We start from the raw sequence: 18430 nt of genomic DNA on the forward strand, positions 1-18430 counted from the left end.
AAGACAAAAAGATTTTGGAATCAGAACAACTAGTCGTACGACTTTGTAGAAGCTTCTTAACCTCCAAGTCCTCAATTTCCTTAAATGTGAAAAAATAACATAATTCTCATTACCATTATTTTCTCTATTACTTATAACTTCCAATCAAATTGTTATAAAAAATAGATGAGTCAGGGAGCACCTGGGTGGCTCAGTCAGCTAAGCCTCTGACTCCTGATTTTGCCTCAGGTCATGATCTCACAGTTCATGAGTCTGAGCCCTGAGTCAGGCTCTGCGCTGACAGCAAGGAGCCTGCTTGGCATTCTCTCTCCCTCTCTGCCCATCCCCTGCTCAAGCACATGCGCTTGCTCTCTCTCTCAAAATAAATAAATAAACTTTAAAAAAATATGAGTCAGGAAACCTTATACAGTAACACAGTGCTGGGCACATTGCTGACTTTCTCTAATAGACTACTGAATGCAAATTTTGTATATTTCATTAGCTCATTCATGACTTTCTAGTTGCCTTTTGAGATCACAGAAAATGAGAATTCCTAGGAAGTTGCTCAACAATTAATGAGCACCTATAATGTGCTAGATGGTTGGAATAAAAAGATGAAACAGGTATCATCCATGTCCCGGTTCAAAAAAAAACCACAAAAAACGCTAAAATAATCAAAACACAGGAGCAGGGGATGAATGATTAGGGAGGGATAGGATTTCTACTCACTTTCAATTATCTTTATTTCTCCAGGGAACTGACCCTCCCTGTTCTACTTAACATCAAAAATACCTTAGACTTTTCAGGGTCATCAAAAAACCACGCACTTTAGACAAAACTGCCGATAACACTTTTAGCATCTAAATCAAAACCTTATGTCATTCCTATAGTACTTAGATGAAAACAATTATTTCACTGTTAGGTTACCCATAAATTTTAATGCATGGAAGAACAAACCAACCATCCTCGTTTCTAACCTCAGCAAAAACTCCTTCAGTTATTTTTATCATAGCATTCTTGCTGTATCCCAGAAGCTTAAAATTTTAAAATTCTCTCTTTTGGAGATAAAAGTCCCCTGCTACATAACAAATTACCATAAACCCACCCAATGGTTTACAACACACATATTATTTTCTCAGTTTCTGCTGGTGAGGAATCTGGCAGAGTTTAGCTGGGTCCTCTGCCAAGGCCACAATGAAGGTGTCAACCATGACCAGATCCTTATTTGGAGGCTCAACTAGAGAAGGATCCACTTCCAAGCTTACTGTGATTGTAATAGTTCATTTCCTCATAGTAGTAGGATTCAAAACTAATGATGGAGAGATAGCAAACATGCTGGCAAAATGGAGTTTTATAACTAGGGAACATCTCATTACCCTTAACATATTCTTCTGGCTAAAAGGAAATCACAAATTCTGCTCACACTAAAGGGCATGAACACCAGCAAGCAGGGATCAGAGGAACTACCTCAGAGTCTGTCTGCCATATTATCCAATATATTCTATCTATGTATTACACTAAAAGCTTAAGATTCTGCTCAGCCCTTGTTCTAATTATACATACCACTATACTAACATACACATACACACAAAAAGCATACATCTATTTTCTCTCCTTGACTTCACACATTTGTCACAGCAAAAACCTGAAACCAATCTAAATGTTCATCAAAAACAAACTGGTTAAAACTGTGCATAATATCATGCAATCAGTAAAAATGAGATAGATAATATGTATACTAATAAGGAAAATATTCCAAGATACATTGCTACACTAAAAAGCAAGGTACAGATGTGCATTATGTACCTCAGTATGTTTTAAAAATTCATATGCAGGGGTACCTGAGTGGCTCAGTTGGTTAAGCATCTGCCTCTTGACTTCAGCTCAAGTCATGATCTCACAGTTTGTGAGTTTGAGCCCCACAATGGGGCTTGGGATTCTCCCTCTCTCTGCCCTCCCCCACTTGCTCTCTCTCTTTCAAAATAAATAAAAATAAACTTAAAAAAATAAAAAATTTAATTAAATTAAAAAATAAAAATACATACGCAAACCACACACGATGTGCCTAGCTGTTTCAGTCAGTAGAGCATGTGACTCTTGATCTTCGGGTTGTGAGTTCAAAATAAATAAATAAATAAAATAAAATATATATACCCATGCATGCATATGTTTTTAAAATCATTATAAATATCACATAAAACTTATGACAAAGTTGCCTCTGCAGAAAGGCTGGAATGAGACTTTTCACTATATTCCTTATAGTATTTGAATATAACACATGCTGTTTGCGTAATACAGCATTATCTACAATAAAGTATTTGGAGGTGGCTCTGTTACAGAAATTATCTTCCCTGTTTAATTTTACTTGCTTAAGTGTAGTTTTTGTTTGTTTCTGATTGCTTCTACAATATGTCAATACATATTATAGAAGAGGAAAAACATCTTTTTCCTCTACCCTTGGAAGTTCTCAACTGAAACCCCTGTAACAAAAGACAGATTAACAGAAGAAAAGCATACAGATTTGTTTAATGTAAATTTTATATGACACTGGAGCATTCATAAAGAAATGAAAACCTGAAGAAATTATTAATCTTAGGGTTCTTATTTAGTTCTTATGTGATGAAGAGTGGAAAGTTGTGGAAAGATATAACAGGACAGAGTATGAGCTAAGTGTAGCAAACTGCCTGTTCCTCAGATTCTTCTCTGTATCCCTTCATCTTCAGAGAGAAGAATAATCCTTTCCTCTGGATAAAGGAAGATACCTCTCATGAGGGTTTTTTGACTTGCTTTAGGGACAGGTCAGAAAGTCCATCCTACACATGCCATTTCTCACATTCCCTCAGCTTAAAGTAATCGATATGCCAAGGTACCACATTTTGGGGTAGCATGTGCTAAGCCCCATCATTATGCACTGGTAGAATGTTTCTGCCACGTGTCTTGTATTAAACTGTAAGATCCTTAAGGACAAGAAGAAAGTATGATTCAAGTGTGTCCCCACAGCTTAGTACAACTGATATATAAGCTTTTACAAAATGTTTTAACATTAAGATGAAAGAAATTTCATTTAACACAATCTATTAGTAAAGGGGAAATATAAATTATGAAGATTTTTGGACAGTCTTTAACTTAGTTGCTTGTATTAAAAAAGAATAGTACCATATAATTATACCCATGTTTTAGTTATGGTAAAGAGCACCAATCATGTGAATCCTACCCTCAAATGAGCAAAAATTATAACAATTCAATTTTTATTGCCAATACTTGCTCTCAGGAGGTATACACTAAGAAAGTGGGGTTAAAGGAGGGAAAGTATAGGAAATAGCCCTGAAAACATTTTAAATAATATTATCAAATAACCCTTAAGTTTCCCCAAAATATTCCTTAAAGCTGTGGGTCAATTTCACAGAAGGAAGCCCTTTCAATTGTCAAGGCTTGTCCTTCTCTGATTGGCTACAGTTAAAGTAAGGCAAGTGAATAAAGTTAAGAAGTTTATTCAGGTTATTTTTATACTAGATTATGTCTGACTAAATTTTGTGTAACTAGTTCCATGATATCAAATTTAAATGATTTATGCTTTCGTTCAAAATGTATTCATTAGGTACTTAACATTTCTTCAGGCATTTTGCTAACCGCTAGAGATATTCACAGATTTAATAAAATTGCATGGAATTTCCATTAAAAAGTAAAGTTCTTTGGCTATTTAAAAGGCCTCCTTATTTAATCCACCAAAATGTAAAACTTTCAATGCCAACTCACATTCAGCCCCTGATCTTCCAGAGGCTACTTGGAGATAAAATCTTTGAGGTAATTGATTTTACAACTTCTATAGAATTTCTTTTTTTTTTTCAATATATGAAATTTATTGTCAAATTTGTTTCATACAACACCCAGTGCTCATCCCAAAAGGTGCCCTCCTCAATACCCATCACCCACCCTCCCTTCCCTCCCACCCCCCATCAAAGCATAAGAGACTCTTAAAAACTGAGAATTTCTTTTTTTTTAATATTTGTTTTTGAGAGGGAGAGAGATAGAATGTTAGCAGGGGAGGAGCAGAGAGAGAGAGAGAGAGAGACACACACACAGAATCTGAAACAGGCTCCAGGCTCTGAGCTGTCAGCACAGAGCCCAATGCGGGGCTCGAACTCACAAACTGTGAGCTGAAAACCTGAAAAACCAAAAAACCTGAGCGGAAGCCGGACGCTCAACCAACTGAGCCACCCAGGCACCCCATAGAATTTCTATTCAAATTTTGCTGACTTCTTAGTCAAGGCACTAACACTTCAAGAAATGTTTATTTGTTTTATCCCATCTTAAACAGATCAACGAATGTTTGAAAATCTTTCCACATCTTAGGCATTTTCTAAGTACCTGCATTACATGGATAGCATTTGTAAAGAACTACATGCTGTTTATAGTGCTAAATTCTTAAAACTCACAAAAGACCTATGATTTTTTTAATATTCTAAAAAAATTTTAAGTTTTGTTTTCTGTTCAAATGTCCCTATTTTTCCTTTTCTTGTATGATGACCAAATAGTATTGCATTCAAAACTGGAAACATCTTAATTGAACAAATCACCTTGACATAAAATTTAATATAGGCAAATCTCCAATAAGCTGATGAAGTGCCTAAATCAAAGGAGATTACATTCAACTCCTAAGAACAAGCACCCTTTAAACAAAGACTCTTAATTGTTTTCTTTTTTCCTCCATGACCCTTTAAAAACTACTTTTTTTCTTCTGAGACTTTTTAAATAAGTCATATATTTCCTTCATATAACCTTTATTATACTGTTCCATTTTGCCCTGTTCATTATCCCTGCTACCTTCTATTCCTTTCAGATTTTTGCTTGTTTATCTGCCATCAACAATAGGCCAGAAAAGGCCATAATAAGTATATTCAAGTTCTGGACTGTTGTGCTACCCAACAAAACTTTGTGTTTTAATGAAAATGGCTTATGTCTACACTGTACAAAAAGTAGCAACTAGCCATATGTGGCTATTAAGCACTTAGAATGTACAACTGAGGAAATTTTTAATTTTCCATTTTAATTAACCTAAATTTAAAAAGCGGTATGTGGCTAGTAACTATCATATATGCCAGTACAATTAGAGGCAGAATATCAGAGCCTCCCCCACCAAAATAGTTTTCTCCTCTAAATGTTTCATTTTAAGGAATCTAAAATTTGCCTTGAGACAAATTACTTGCACACACACACACTATACATATCTTTGTATCTTAATATTACAGGTAATGTTCCACTTATAAATAAAATAAAAATTATTTTCGGGGCTCCTGGGTGGCTCAGTAGGTTAAATATCTGACTTTGGGTTATGATCTTGCTGTTTGTGAGTTCAAGCCCCATGTTAGGCTCCGTGCTGACAGCAGAGGCTGCTTCTGATCCTCAGTCCCTGCCCCCCCTGCCCCTCCCTGGCTTGAGCTCTCTCTTCCTCTCTCAAAAATAAACGTTAAAAAAAATTTTAACAAATAATAAAATTACTTTCTTATATTCAGAGATCATTGAGCCTTATTACAAAAACTAAAAGTCTGTGATACTGGTATATGAATAGAGACAAAACAACAGAACAGAATAAAAGGTCCAGAAATAGACCCCTAAAACATGATGAAATTTTATATATGATAAAGAAGTGGTTTCTCAAATCACTTGAGGAAAAGACAGACACTAATAAGTGGTATAGGGACAAATGGATAAATAACATTTGGGAAAACATAAAATTGAACACGTACCTCACAAATACTAGGATAAACTCCGAATGGATCAGCTATTATAAAAACTGAAATCATACATATACTAGAAAAAAAATAGGTGATTTCCTTTATAATCTGGAAGGAGGTAAAGCCTTTCTTATTTGACTACATAAAAATAAACACCATTGAACTACAAAAAGCAGCAGAAATAACAAAACTTAAAAAATACTTTTCACTATATAAAAAGCTCTTTAAAAAGAGAAAAAAACCCACAGCTCTCCCCCACAAAAAATAGAGAATGTTCAAAAGACATGGGAAATTATCAGAATAAAGGTAAAAAAAATAAAGGTAAATAAAGGTAAATTCAATCTATTAAAGTATGTTCAACCTAACTCATAAGAGAAATGCAAAATAATATCTCCAAATCGGACCATAAACTGTGTTGGTAAGACTGAGGAGAAACAGATATTCTCTACATTCTCATACACTGCTAATGAAAAACAAACAATATAACCCCCATGGAGAAAAATTTTATAATATCTAAATTATACAAATGTTTACCAGTCTCACTTGTAAAAATCTAGCCTGAAGATACAACTCCACAAATACTAAACAAAATATTCAAAATATATTCACTGTGGCATTATTTGTAATGGCACGAAACTGAAAACAATCTGAATGTGCGTCAAAAGAGGCTAAATGAATAAACTGGTACATCGACAGAATGAACTACTATGCATCTATAAAAAAGAATAAGGGAGATCCCCATGTACAATTATGGATCATATCCAAGATACATTATTAGATGGGGGGGGAAAAGTGAAGAACAAGTAGGATACAGTTTGTTTGTTTTTTCTGAACAAATATATACATATATCTATACATAAATACAAATATACATGTGTTTATTTTTGCAAAAAGAACTCTAGAAGGATAAACAAGACACTAATAGAAATGGTTACCTACAGGGACAGATGGGAATGGGGTGAAAGCAATACAGATGTAAGCAAGGTTTTTGAGTATTCTTTTAATATAGTTTTGATATTTGAACAGTGTGTTAATTTATATACTCTAAGTAAATAAAAGGCCTACTATTAGCATGTTCTAAATTGCAACACTTGTTTCTTTGGTTTTGTTTAAATAAACAGTAGATGCACATTATAAATGTAAGTGCAGATTTAGTAGCAATGAAAAGGACTGCTATGTCACTCAAATGCATTCAAGTCCTATTAACTACCTCCATCTAGAATAGTAAGCAATGACCAAGACATATCAAAATGGGTTCTTGAAGAAAAAGGTGAAGCTATCCTCATTTGGGAAGTTTACCAGACTAGTGGTAGGTTAAATATGTTTCAGCATTAAGTGAACTACAGCAAAATATTTACTGAGATTTTTCAAGTAGGACGGAGGTACAGGGGCTAGATGCATCTAATTCAGGAAACCTTGGATAACAGGTTGGATTTTCACATATATTATCTATGCTAATCCACATATCAATCCTATAAGACACAAGAGATGTCTTCTACTGTATAAGGTGATGCCTTTCTAAAAAAATGAGAAACTGGCTTAGGCTTAAAGGGATTATGTTATTTGCCTAATGTCATATAGCTAATAAATAAGCTAGGACACAGATACATACCGCTATAGTCAAATTCAGTGTTTTTTCCAACATACTATATATATACACTGTCTCTCAAATTTAATACACAACCAATTAAAATGCTATTCCCAGAAAATAAAAAGTGCTACTGGTAGCATTTCAAATCAGTAAGAGTTAGATAGCTGGATTACAGACAGATTCAAGGTTAGATAGACAGGTTCTAAAAAAAATTAACTGCTTACCTATTTGAGCAGAAGATCCTTTCCAAATTTCACATTAAAAATTTCAAAGTACAACATAAAATCACAACAAAATCAAGGAGAAAATATAAGTGAATAATTATCTGACTCAGAATAAAGAAGGGGTATCTAAGCCTTTCCAAGTCTCAGAAAAAAAAAAAACAAAACCATCAAGCCAAAGACTGCTAGTATGAGAAACAGGAATGTGCTGCTGGTCAATTTAAGCTAATATTCTCAACAAAAACTAGTAAAAACTTCATCAGGGATCAGATTTAGGATGGCACACAGGCTTCAAGAAGGATTGGTTAGACTATATAAAACTCAAAGAAAACTATAAAAGATTTTACATACAAAATAAAAAATTAAAATCTTAGAGAATATTTACATATCCATATTAAAGTACCTGAATACTATGATGGAAAAATGGGCAAAGTTCATGAACTAGCAATTTACAAAAAGAATATGAGTGGCCAAAAAGGGGAAAAGAAGAAATATTCAACCTCACTAGTAATATAAGAAACCCAAGTTAAATCTGAGATGTTTTAACCCATCAAATCGTCAAAGGTTTGCTGGTTGATTTAATGACAAACAGTGATGGCTTAAGTATAGAGAAGATGGCTACTCAAGCTTGTGGGAATATAAATTGTAAAACTTGTAGGATATCATACACTTTGACACAAGAACCCTTTTAAAATTTTATCCTAACAAATATTGTTTATCAAAGCATTTATGATAAGAGGAAGGGGAAAGGAAAGAGGAGGGAAAAAATGTTAATTTTTAAATCTAATTACGTATCTGTTATATTATTCAAATTTTCTTTTAATTTCTTAAAATTTTTAAGTCATTACATACAGAATAGATGTGTGTGTGCGTGTGTAAAAAGACAGAGGCAGACAGACTGACCGACAGACTCTGGAAGCCATAATCTTTGGGTCATGGGATTTCAGTGCTATTTTCTTCCTTGCTCTTTGCTAAATGTCCCAAATTGCATGCACTGCATTATACTTTTGTGGTCGAAAAGAAATTACTTCCAAAAATATACTTTTGTAAGTAATTTTTCAAAGTGCTCATTGTAAAACAATTTCAAAACCAAGTGTTCAAGACTACTGTTAAATATCAGTCACTAATGAATGACAAATGAAAGCAATGAAAGATGTCACCCCACTTTTCTTCTAAAATGACACTTTTACCCCTTTCTTAATGTTATGAGTTCAACTAATTTAACAGCAACATATGCATACAAGTATATAAATAATGCATATATGCTGCTTTCTAGTATTATAAATACACTACATAAACACAAAATGGAAATTAAAAAAGGGACTGAGTAAAGTATATATAAATGGAAGTTCTATTTTTTCTTTTAAATGGCACAACAAACAAGTTTTTCATACACTTCCAGAAGTACATGCATCCCACTAGGGAGATAACTGAAATAAATCACTCAGAATCAGGAGACCTGCAGATCTGTATTCTAGTCTCAGCTTTCCCACTACCAGACAATAACTTTTATCAAAATCAAGTAAGAGGATTTATTCTGCATTTCAATTTATTCTTCCAAAAATCAGAGTATTAATGATTTCAAGTACTTTCAGCATTATGGTTTTATAATTCCACCACTAATAACTCAGCATTCACTTTTAAAAGAGAAACTCAATGTGGACTACTCAATAAGAAGGAAACAACAGTGCCCCACAATTACCATCTTACAGGAACGTCTTGAAGAAAAGTCTCAATTAACAAATGAGGAACCAAAAGGGCTGAGCAGAGTGTGTTGTTTGCTCTCCAAATGTGAGAAAAATCAAATTCAATCCTGCATTGTATAAAGCACGCTGCCCTGAATGAAATAATTAACTTTAAAATAATTCAGCACTATTTGTATGATCATTTAAGAATAAGAAAATTATCAAAATACTTTGTTGTACAATTTTGTATCTGAGATCTCAGATTGAGATTCTGAGGTTTCTGAGCTTTAAAATTATTTTTTTTAATTTTTTTAAAATGTTTATTTATTTTTGAGAGAGAGAGAGAGAGAGCACGAACAGGAGACAGGCAGAGAGAGAGGGAGACACAGAATTGGAAGCAGGATCCAGGCTCTGAGCTATCAGCCCAGAGCCCGACGCGGGGCTCGAACTCACGGACCGTGAGATCGTGACCCGAGCTGAAGTCGGACGCTTAACCGACTGAGCCATCCAGGCGCCCCTAAAACTTATTTTTAAGGTGAGATTTAATGTAGTCTACAAATAGAAAATGTAGAATAATTTTCTACTCACCTGCTATAGCAATGACCATCAAAGAAACAAAAGGGAAACAATCCAAATTGGTAAAAATGATTTTATTTTTTTAGAAGTAGATAACAGTATCCTAACAGATTATTTTTTAATTTTTTTTTTTTTTTTTTTTTTTTGAGAGAGTGAGAGAGCACAAATGGGACACGGGCCGAGAGACAGAGGGAGAGAATCTTAAGCAGACTCCACACCCAGCACGGAGCAGATGTGGGGCTAGATCTCTTGACCCTGAGATCATGACCTGAGCCGAAATCAAGAGACAGATGCTTGACCGACTAAGCCACCCAGACATTCCAAATAAATGATTTTTAAATTGCCAAACCATCTCACTCTACTATATGCTACTATTCCATCTGGCATTCAAATTACATAGAATTCCAGACATCAGTCAATGGATGCCTACACGAAAAGCAAGAAAAAGAGCTTCCTATTGTTCAGTGCTGACTAGAATAAAAAACAACAACAAAAAAACACCTTTATAATTTCTAGTGGAAGAGCCATATAGCAAAGCTGTAAACAGCCATTTGAACTTGTTTCCACCCAAGAGAGATAGCTAGATGTAAATTTACCCTGATGGATGTGTGCTATTTTTGAAGCATAAACACAGAAAAACGTACTAACAAGTGATAGTCACTTTACTATTTACATAGCACTTTTACATAAGTTTATTTTATTTCATTCTTAAACTCACGGCAATTGTGTTCTAGTTCCACTTTTCATGTGAGGAAACAAAGGCTCATAGAGGTTAAGTAACCTCATAGAGCTAACATCTGTGTTTAAACTCAGATCTAAATGATCCCAAGTAGGGCAGTACAAGCAGAAAAGTAGGATTATAATTAAAATTGCCTCAGAAAAGTGTTATGCACAGTTTCTAATAAAGTACTTCAATCAGTGATTCACTATGAGACTGTCATCCTCAGCCAAATACTAAATGTTAATTTCAATTTGTGACCAAAAATATTAATAGATAACTCATTTCAACTAATTAAAGATAAAAGTAAGCACCAAGTTCCAGATATTTTACATTTTCAATCAGAAAAATATAAACTATTAAGGGCAATGAAAGATGCTTTGAATGGCAAAGATATCTTTTAACATCTTACTGATCTTCAGCAATCTACTGTGACATAAGATCACATATTCTACATAAAATCTTTATTCGTTTATGTTCAAGTTTGGGCTGTTTCAAGTACTCAGCTCACTGTATTCCCATCATCTACCACTAACATTTACTAACCTCTTGATCCTCTCTCAGGGAGGATCTCTGAATTCTGATTGCTTGTCTTCCATCTCTGTGCTTTAGATTGCTACCTGCTTAGCAAGGAAATGTGATTCAAGGATGCCAAAGTAAACCAGAGCAAGCCACAGTAGAAGAAATGCAATGTTAACTTGAACCCTAATAAACACTCTATCCAAAAGGAGAAAAAATTATTAAACAGTTCTTCCTCCCTTAATGAACACCAATAACTACCTCTTCCCCCCTTACTGTGGGTTCATAACCAACAAAGAAACAAAATACAGGAGTCAGACAAAGATAAAAATACAGCCAAAACCAGTTGCCAAAAAAGCTTCCTATTACTTCAAACATATATTAAGCATACTTAGATCTGTAGCTTTCCATTTCTTTTTCCCTCCTCAGGCCCCAGCCTGCTCAGATAAATCTACCATACACACAAGCAGAAAATGTACATCCTAAGAATTGGGAGCTCCAGAAACAGAACCAAAAGGCACTGAGCAAAAACATACTCAATTCCTTCTAGCTTCACCTAATGCTTTCTTGGGAAGACAGCTCAGGAGATAGAAAAAAGGAGGAAAGCTACTTCCAAAAGAGAACTTCCTACTTTACAAGTCATGGCAGAAAAACAGGAAGCAGAAAATGTTTCCCCCTTCAAACATAATCTCCACAAATATACAACAGATTCTTCAGAATGTTTTTAAAACTCTCAAACAGCAACACCTCACAAACAAACATATTACACAGTGCCTGTTTTACTTCCTATACTAGAGAGAGGAGGAGGGACTGATGAAGAGATAGTAGACTAGTCCGATTTGAGAAGACTGAGCTAAAAGGTAGAAAATCAAGTCTTCAAACTACCAAAGTAGTCCTCATAAAAAAACCAATATTCTCTGTAGTCTTTGTAGGCGTTATGGTAAATTTAGTAAAACTTTGTAAAACTACACAGTAGACAAAAGGGTACTTCACCATTTTATCTTCCTTTTCAAAATTCTCTCCCTTACCTAGCCTCCTCTCTCACCCTTACAGCCATCAAAGACCCTCCACCTTGCCTTCAATAAGGTCCACTTTTCTTCTTGGTCTGACCTCTAAACTTCCACTCCCTTCAGCCCAACTAAATATGAATCAGATTATGTGATTAAAGTATTTCATACTAATGGGTAAATGTGCTTTAATCCACGGGGTTCAATCCTACAAATAATCACCAAGCTCTACAATGTATAATGCACTGTGTTTTGTCAAAGTACCTATTCTTACAAGAAAAACTAGTTAAATCAGTTTTTTAATGTACAACGTAAAGAAGAGGAACATGAATGCCTGCTTCACATCACACTCTCCCCATCCCATTTCTATCACTATGCACCTTCTCCTCACCCCATCTGCCAGGAACAGAATCCAAGGAACCAATACTGCTTCCAGTAAAAGTCAATGACTGAGAAGACAATGTGAGATGGCAGAGCAACCAATAAACATTCAAAACCATAGATGAGTTACAGAGGGTCCTCTGAATTTAACTTCACGTATTAATTACAAGTACACTAAAGGGCCTCTCAATAAACCAATTTCCTTACAAGATACCTATAAATCAGCTTTGCTCAGAGTGTGAGTCATTACATGATACTTTACATGGAAAACCCGAAAGACTCCACCAAAAAGCAGCTAGAACTGATACATGAATTCAGCAAAGTCGCAGGATATGAAATCAATGTACAGGATTATATCAATGTATAAAATTGGTTGCATTTCTATACACCAATAATGAAGCGACAAAAAGAGAAATCAAGAAATCGGCCCCATTTACAATTGCACCAAGAACCATAAAATACCTAGGAATAAACCTAATCAAAGATGTAAAAGATCTGTATGCTGAAAACTATAGAAAACTTATGAAAGACACTTATGAAAACTATAGAAAACTTATGAAAGACACAAAGAAAAGGAAAAACATTCCATGCTCATGGACTGGAAGAACAAATATTGTTAAAATGTCAATACTACCCAAAGCAATCTACACATTCAATGCAATCCCAATCAAAATTGCACCCGCATTCTTCTCAGAGCTAGAACAAACAATCCTAAAATTTGTATGGAACCACAGAAGACCCCGAATAGCCAAAGTAATGTTGAAAAAGAAAACCAAAGCAGGAGGCATCACCATCCCAGACTTTAGCCTGTACTACCAAGCTGTAATCATCAAGACAGTATGGTACTGGCACAAAAACAGACATATAAAACAATGAATAGAATAGAGAACCCAGAACTGGACCCACAAGTGTATGGCCAACTAATCTCTGACAAAGAAGGAAAGAATATCCAAATGGAAAAAAGACAGTCTCTCTCATACAGAAGAATGAAACTGGACCACTCTCTTACACCATATACAAAAATAAACTCAAAATGGATGAAAGACCTAAATGTGAGACAAGAAACCATCAAAACCCTAGAGGAGAAAATAGGCAACAACCTCTTTGACCTCAGCCACAGCAACTTTTTACTCAACACATCTCTGAAAGCAAGGGAAATAAAAGCAAAAATGAACTATTGGGACCTCGCCAAGATAAAAAACTTCTGCAGAGCAAAGGAAACAATCAACAAAAGTAAAAGGCAACTGACAGAATGGGAGAAGATATTTGCCAATGACATATCAAATAAAGGGTTAGTATCCAAAGTATAAAAAACTTAACAAAGTCAACACCTGAAAAACAATCCAGTATAGAAATGGTCAGAAAACATGAATAGACATTTTTCCAAAGAAGACATCCAGATGGCTAACAGAAACAGGAAAAGATGCTCACCATCACTCATCATCAGGGACATACATATCAAAACCACACTGAGATACCACCTCACGCCGACCAGAGTGGCTAAATAACAATTCAGGAAACTACAGATGTTGGCGAGGATGCAGAGAAACGGGAACCCTCTTGCACTACTGGTGGGAATGCAAACTGGTGCAGCTGCTCTGGAAAAGTGTGGAGGTTCCTCAAAAAATTAAAGATAGAATTCCCCTACGACCCAGAAGTAGCACTACTAGGAATTTATCCAAAGGATACAGGAGTGCTGATTCACATGGGCACATGTACTCCAATGTTTATAGTAGCGCTGACAACAGCTGAATTACGGAAAGAGCCCAAATGTCCATCAACTGATGAATAAAGAAGATGTGGTTTATTATACAATGGAATACTAGCTGGCAATGAGAAAGAATGAAATCTTGCCATTTGCAACAACGTGGATGGAACTGGAGGGTATTAATGCTAAGTGAAATAAGTCAGAGAAGACACATATCGTATGTTTCCACTCATATGTAGAATTGGGGAAACTTAACAGAAGACCATGGGGGAAGGGAAGGTGAAAAAAATAGTTTCAAATAGAAAGGGAGGCAAAGCCTAAGAGAGTTTTAAATACAGAGAAAAAACGGAGGGTTGATGGGGGGGAGGGGGGAAAATGGGTGATGGGCATTGAGGAAGGCACTTGTTGGGACGAGCACAGGGTGTTGTATGTGAGCGATGAATCATGGGAATCTACTCCCCAAGCCAACAGCACACTGTATACACTGTATGTAAGCTAACTGGACAATATATTTAAAAAGAAAAAAGAACCCTGAGTCATTAAACCATAAATACTGAGAAGTTTCTTCTTCAGTTGTTTCCATAGTTAAAATGTTAATAAGTACCAGTTCCATTTGCCCTACTGTACTTAAAAGTTATTAAGTTTGGCTATTAAACTTACCTGTTTTCAATTAGACCTGACATTTTCCCCAAATCTTCGTAGGTTTGAAATTCCAAACTAATTGGGATACTTGCTTTAAATCTTTTTTATTTTTCAGTTGTAAAATTTACTCATTCTGACCTATAACAGAGGTCCCAAACTGGAAAGCAGGCTACAACTACTGACAGGTTTGGGTTTGGTTAGGCCACATTGTATTATTTTTAACTATTTTAATTAGTTGTCAATATTTTTAACAATCAAGAGACTACAAGCAAAAATCAAAAGATACTGTGTTCTATTAAGAAGGCTGAAAACTGGGCCCATATTCATGTATGGCACTAAACAAGTGGACCTGAGAACTAGATTCCCTCTAAGATGAAGCATAAACCCTCTAGTGCAGTTACTTTCATCTGCCTGGTACCTGAAGGCGTAGGAGTTTGCTATTCATAATGTACTCCTATGAAAGGTGCATATTTTCCAGATCACTCTCACACTTTACCAAGTCACCTAAATGTAAAAAAAACCACAAAGCAGATCTTGCTGGTTTGCAATTTAATAGTTAATAACAAAAAAAATTTTGGCTCAGGTCACGATCTCAGTTTGTGAGTTTAGCCCACATCCAGCTCTGCGCTGACAGCTCAGAGCCTGGAGACTGCTTCAGATTCTGTGTCTCCCTCTCCCTCTGCCCCTCCCCTGCTCTCACTCGAGCTCTCTCTCTCTCCTCTCAAAAATAAACAAACATTTAAAAAAACATTTTAAAATATTTTTTCATTAGGCTTTAAAAAAAGTGTAAGAAAGAAAATATTCTGACTGGTGGAAGGGTGACATAGAAGTAAAAAGCCCATCTAAAAGCTTTTTTGAGAGAAAAAAGGTGAAAGAACTCAAAAACATTGTTGAGTTACTGAAAGCTTTCCTGATTGAACACTATGTTAATTCCATGGTTTATTACCACACTCCATGCTTCAGAATCCCCCTTACTTCCTCTTTATGTATAACAATAGCAGATCATAAACTCTGAGAAATGTTAGGGAAATTTATAAAACACCTTACACCTTCAAAAGTAATTCTCCTCACACTCTTTTAAACAGTCTTAACAACCATCAAGTCCTTTCCCAAGTATTTTCTACCGCTTTTCAATTTACATTCAAATGACAACTGCAGTCCTCATTTTCAAGGCTTGGACTTCAGTCCTGGATGGGCTCTCTAGCACAGAAACTTTTTTTGGCCCTTATGGTTGCATTCCTCATTAGACTTCTTATTCCAATCTCTATGGTCTATTTCATTCAAAATTTATCCCTAATTCCCTCTCTAAAAGGCCTTGATCAAAGCCTTGTGTGCGGGGGAGTGGGGGTGGGGGTGCCTAACTGTCCAAATAAAACCAATATACTGCGCTGTTTCATTGCGATTCATTTAAATTAAAAGCATGACGACTCTAAAAGACCAAAAAAAGTTAAATAATCTTTATATGCTAAGTGCACAAAGAGCCAAGCAAGTGACGCTCTATCTTTAGCAAGTGTGGACTAGCGACTTTTTAACATGGACTCTTAAGTACTGACAACTACTGTACCAAATCCACGGGCTCCAGGGATGGTCACACTACCCCCACACTAACAAATTACCAAATTATGTCTCGTGTCCCAGCACCCCATTAAGGAGGCAAAAGGGTGTTACGGGACTTGCATCTGAAGAAGGAAAAAATAGGCAGCTTTTCTGTGTAGGTTTTGGGAAAACAAAGCTTCACCATACGTGATACTGTTACAGCAGAAAACCACGCAGCACATTTTTGGAGTCTCACTCCTCTTCACCCAAAGGGAGACTGCCTTGCCACTCTATCCTCTATTGTGATGCGCCCTCCTAAGGATGTCGCTGCGTTAGCCCAGTGGTGACAGAAAAAGGGGCGGGGCACGGGGTTACTCTGCCCAGGGAAGGAGGGATGAGGGTATCGCCTTCATCCCTTGGGGAAGGGCCTCGGGACTCCCAACCCAAAAACAGCACCGCCGAAAATCCAAATCCCTTCCTTGCCTCTCCGAACCAGGGGCCAGCTGCCGGAGCCCAGAACCCCACCCACGGTCTCCCAGCAGGGTCTGAGACACCCAGACCACCGCCACGGCAGCCCGGCGCTCAAGCCCAGATTCGCCCTCCGCCCCCTTCCTCTTTCGCCCAGCCCAGCCCAGCCTCCGGCGCCGCCCCCACCGAGTTCCCCAGGTGAGTCCAGTCACCCTCGAACCTGCAGTCCCTCTTGAGTGTCCAGGGAGGACCTAGGCGAAGGCGGGGGGCCAGCGACACCTCCGCTTCTTCCTCAACTGGGTCCCTCTGGAGGTGTCTGTGGCAGCGGCCACTCAGGCGGCTGCGGCCAGCAGAGCCGCCGGGGCAGGTTACAGGCCGGCTCCTAAGCCTCTTCTCGCGAGAGCCTGGAGTCCGAAGAGGCGAGGCTAGCGGTGTTCTCGCGAGGCTCAGCGCCCGGGAGTGGGCGGGGCGCCGAGGGTGAGGGTGAAAGAGGGAGCGGCCGTTTGCGGTGGGCGTTCTGCCTAGGGGCTGGGGTGGCAGAGTGCTGGGCGCCGGCCCTCACAGACGTCAGACCTGGATCCTCCGCGATCCTCTTGTCTGAGAGGCCCAAACCTCTGAATCCCACGTTTTTCCTTCGACTTCCTGTTACCGTTAGAAAAAAACGGACAGCGTCTCCTGCCCAGAGTTAGAGAAATAGCTCTGGGACCCCGAGTGCTCTGGGAAGACGTTTCCCTTAATTGAGCAAACTCCGAAATGGCCTTAGCGAGCTCACCTGGCGGCTATTCACCCACCTGGGTTCACGAAAGGCGGTCGTCGTGAGGCCCACCCTCTATGCCTCGGTATCTGCAGCTGTTTGTTTTTAAAAGCTGGCTTGGCGGGAACCGGGTGCCAGCTGAAACTCCTCCTTCACTTGAGCCGCCTATCACACGTCGGGAGGAACCTGGGTCGCATGTTGCTCCTGTGGCCAGAAGGTCGCCAGTTAATAAGAGTTTCAGTCATCCAACTTCTCTGAGCCTACCATGTGCCAAACGCTGGACGATCCTCATGGGGGTTGGGGGGAGGAGTGACTAAAAGACGCGGTCTCGGCGCTGGAAGCTCAGACCGCGGGGGCAAGACCCGCCCGATAAATGGAAACCCACTGTGCTGTGATAAAAGCCGGGTTGCTCGCAATGAGCTACGGGAGCAGCAGACAGGGAGTAACCGGCTCTGCCTGGCATGTTGAGGAAGCCTCCACCAGGGAGAGACATTTGAGCTGAATCTTGAAGGATGAGTACGAGTTCTTCCCCGGTTTTGAGAAGAGTGGGAGGGGCGTTGCAAGCAGAGAAAGCAAAGAGGAAGAGGACCTGGTTTGTGTAATTTGGAATGAAAAACGGATCTTGCGGAAAGAACTTTGTTGAAAAACTTGTAATCATTGTTTAGTTCGGAAGAGAAAAAACTCCCAGGCCCCCATGCGTGATAACCAAAGTGTTGTCCAAACCAAGGTTTATGCTAAGGAGATGAATTGTGCTGCACGGTACCGGAAAGTGAATATCCTCTTCCTCATCTAGGTACACTCACACATCAGAGACCTAAAGGGAAATAGGTTATTGTCCTAGTGTGCCCAATTGTTACTGCCAACATTCTGTCAAATTGGAAATTCCCAGTACTCTTTGAGGACTGCTAAG

General features: G+C 37.7%; 1 protein-coding gene across 4 annotated transcripts in view; it reads right to left on the minus strand.

Annotated features, from left to right (window-relative positions):
• BTBD10 (BTB domain containing 10) overlaps positions 1-17964 on the minus strand; it is an 86526-nt gene extending 68562 nt beyond the window's left edge. The window contains exon 1 of one of the 4 annotated variants that reach the window (XM_030330778.1): positions 17558-17964. The gene's annotated coding sequence lies outside the window, so the exon portion shown is untranslated. Of the gene's footprint in view, positions 1-16986; positions 17486-17557 lie in introns of those variants that run through there. The other 3 variants (XM_030330780.1, XM_030330777.2, XM_030330779.1) reach the window with 3 other exon arrangements.
• Between the last annotated feature and the right edge of the window lie 466 nt (positions 17965-18430).

Source organism: Lynx canadensis, chromosome D1 (genome assembly GCF_007474595.2).
Source record: "Lynx canadensis isolate LIC74 chromosome D1, mLynCan4.pri.v2, whole genome shotgun sequence".
In the NCBI taxonomy this organism is placed as follows: domain Eukaryota; kingdom Metazoa; phylum Chordata; class Mammalia; order Carnivora; family Felidae; genus Lynx; species Lynx canadensis.